Below are 3,142 nucleotides of genomic sequence, written 5' to 3' on the forward strand. Positions count from 1 at the left end.
AGAGATTTTCATATATGTTCATTCATGACATGCAAAATTTTTCAAAAACTATTGATTTTCACTTCCATAGAACATGATATTTGTCCATGATGGCTATTTTATATATGTTCCCTAAATTTACCAAGTCAAAGCAAAATCCAGCTTCCTCTTCTGTACTGTTACTTTCCCTACCTGATATCTCTACTCCTAAGTCCTCTACCCTAAATATCCAAATGGTTCCCACATCAACAAGCTGTAATTGTCTTCAACACCACCAATTAATCCAGTCATCAGTTTTTCCTATAAAACTTTCAAAAACTGTGTCTTAACTTCTGCTCATTGTTACTCAGCTGTCTTTTCCCACTGCAAAAATCAGCCTGAATTTAGGAAGTATAATGATATTTCCATTACTCTCTTGTTTTAAAACTTCTAATAACTTTCCATTAAAACTTTGAATAGCATTCAATTGCTTGCCATGCTTGATTGGCAGCTATCTAGTTTTCTTTCTATCTCTGCAGCCAAACATCCAATGTTTAAAGAGACAGCAGTAAGAGACAGTTTTAAATAATCTGTCTGGATCTGAAAGTTGGCTATGCTACTAATTGTGTACAGCGCACTCGCTATCTTTCCCTCATAAATTTCCAACAATGTAACTGGGAATAAAAGAAAAGTAACAGCACCTGGTTTGGGAGAAAAGTTCTGATGTATATTAGAGGGATAAAGAATGAATGAACAATGTCTAACCAATGTGAACCTAGACCAGGGTAAAAGTAATCATAAATAAATGGCACATATTGTGATACAGAACCTTGGCTAAGCACCTTAGGTGGATTATAAATGTGTTTATTTCTCATAGATACCAAGTAAGATTAGCTGAATATTTTTTATTGACAGACTGAATATCTGAAATTGAACACCCTGGCAATGGGCAAAGAGACAACTTCTTGGGGATGTTGTCCTTATATCAGTCAGGGGCAGGGCAGATAGTAGCCCTTTGCTCATACTAGCTTGATGTCTGGCTTTGTGGTCAAAGCTGTTTCATGCCTAGGGCACATTAGAAAAAGAAGAATCTGAAATTGAGCAATTTTGAGACCTTTGATTAGGTTATATAACTATTAATGATACAACTTATTCTTTGCCACATAAAACTATTTTCCCTCCACTCCCTATGCTGAGATTTCATCATTTTCATCTTTGAATTCTCTATTCTGAAGACCAAGGTATATCAACACGAGAACTCAAGAGTTAATGAGCAGAAAGTCACATAGAAAACAATGAGCAGATCCCTAGAGAAATGTCTCAGGAGAAAGACATTGTTTCGTAGTTGAAAAAAAAATCACTTCATGTAGTTGATAATTATTCTGAACAATGGCATTGATAAAGCTTCCTACAGACATTCAGAGGTTATAAAACATATGCAGCATGGAGATATCACAAATTCCTATCCCAGTGACTCTAGGCACAATTCTTATTCTATCTCCATGGACCAATTATTGAAACTTTTATTGTGAATTCAAGAAAATTTCATTTTAACTGATCAGGGGATTAGTGGGCCTCTATTATGATACCACAATCTTAGTCATTCAAATTCTTTTCTCTGGACAAACATGTTCAATTGCTTAACATGATTGGAGCATTGTGAAAGGTACTTCAATTCTTATATACTTTTCCTCTTATTATATTTATTTTTACAGATATTCTAACATGAGGATTTAAGTAACCAAAGAATTCTTTTCCTTACTGTAAGAACTTGCAGAATGAATAGTTAGAGAATTCTTGTACTTACTTATTGTTAAGAATTTGCAGAGTGAATGATGAATATGACATAAATTCAACTAAATACACTTTGAAAAAAGATTTGCAGGTTTTGGTCAATCTGTTAGAACTGATACTATGTTAGGCATTTTAATCTTAGACATATAGGTCCATCCATTTGATAGGCAAAGTGATGAGTAATGAAGCAACTATGACCTAAACAGAAAAATATTTTTGTCCCCTTCATCACAAATTTCACATAATATGATGCCTACTTTAACATATGTTCTTTAAACATCACTACTTTAGCACATATGTAATGGCTGCTATATATAGAAAAATTGCACTATAATAATAATTGAATGTTTAATATTTCTATTGATGGGAATTTTCATGCATAGTCTAACAGGACAATTTATATCTGAGTCCGCAAAATGGAAATTGAAATGTGTTTAAACATCACAATTGAGCAATGATGAGTGAAAGAGTTTGAAACAAGAGGAACTATACTCTTTTTATTTTTTGAGACAAGGTTTCTCTGTGTAATAGTTCTAACTCTCCTGGAACTTTCTTTGTAGACCAGACTGGCCTCAAACTAACAGAGATCAGTCTACCTCTGCCTCCCAAGTGCTGGCATTAAAGGTGTGTGCCACTAATGCCCTGTGAGGACATATGCTTCTTAATTTATTGCTAAGAGATTAAACTTCTTTTCTGATTCAGCATTACATACATATCCTTCAACTTCTAGAATCTCAGAATTTTTTAGTCTCAGTTTCCAAGTGTAGTGGTATATGAATCTTTTCCCATGTTCTCTGTGTTTTCTAGCACTGCTGCTCACCTGTTAAATGTGTTTTACACATTCATACACAGATAATATTTAAGTTTTAAAAATTGTGACCAATTTTAAAATGGCTATTTTAACTAATTTAAATGCATATTTCAATACCATCTATTGCATTCACAGGACTTTACAGGTATTATTACTGTTTCTGAAACTCTGTAACATGCATGAATCAGATTTCAAATTCCCATTGATGAACTTCAATATATTCCTCAATAACTTAAAATGCAATCAAATCTTACCAATACAGTTTTCTTCCCATGTAGCCCTCCTGAGACTTTTCACATATTCATGTGGATGGTTCTATATAGGCAGCACTAAGAGAAGCCCATGGATCTATAAAGAGTACATGAAGGTAGGAGATAAAAGTGGTGGGTGGATTAGGAGGAGTTAGAGGGGAGAAAATAAGAAGTAGATTTGATGATGCCACCTAATATTTATGTATAGAGCTCTTAAACAAAAACCAACACTTTATTTGAAATGAGAATAATCAACTCTGTGTACTCAGCTGTAGATGGGATATCTATATCCTACTACTTCTCCTAAGGTTCATGAGACATCATAAAA

General features: G+C 33.8%; 1 non-coding gene across 1 annotated transcript; it reads left to right on the forward strand.

Annotated features, from left to right (window-relative positions):
• The first annotated feature begins 893 nt into the window (after positions 1–893).
• Positions 894–1,036, forward strand: LOC121141029. Its single transcript, XR_005877980.1, has one exon. It is a non-coding gene; the product is annotated as a small nucleolar RNA SNORA48 (small nucleolar RNA).
• Positions 1,037–3,142: the final 2,106 nt, after the last annotated feature.

The sequence above is a fragment of the Mesocricetus auratus genome, unplaced genomic scaffold (genome assembly GCF_017639785.1).
Source record: "Mesocricetus auratus isolate SY011 unplaced genomic scaffold, BCM_Maur_2.0 Super-Scaffold_100006, whole genome shotgun sequence".
Classification (NCBI taxonomy): Eukaryota; Metazoa; Chordata; class Mammalia; order Rodentia; family Cricetidae; genus Mesocricetus; species Mesocricetus auratus.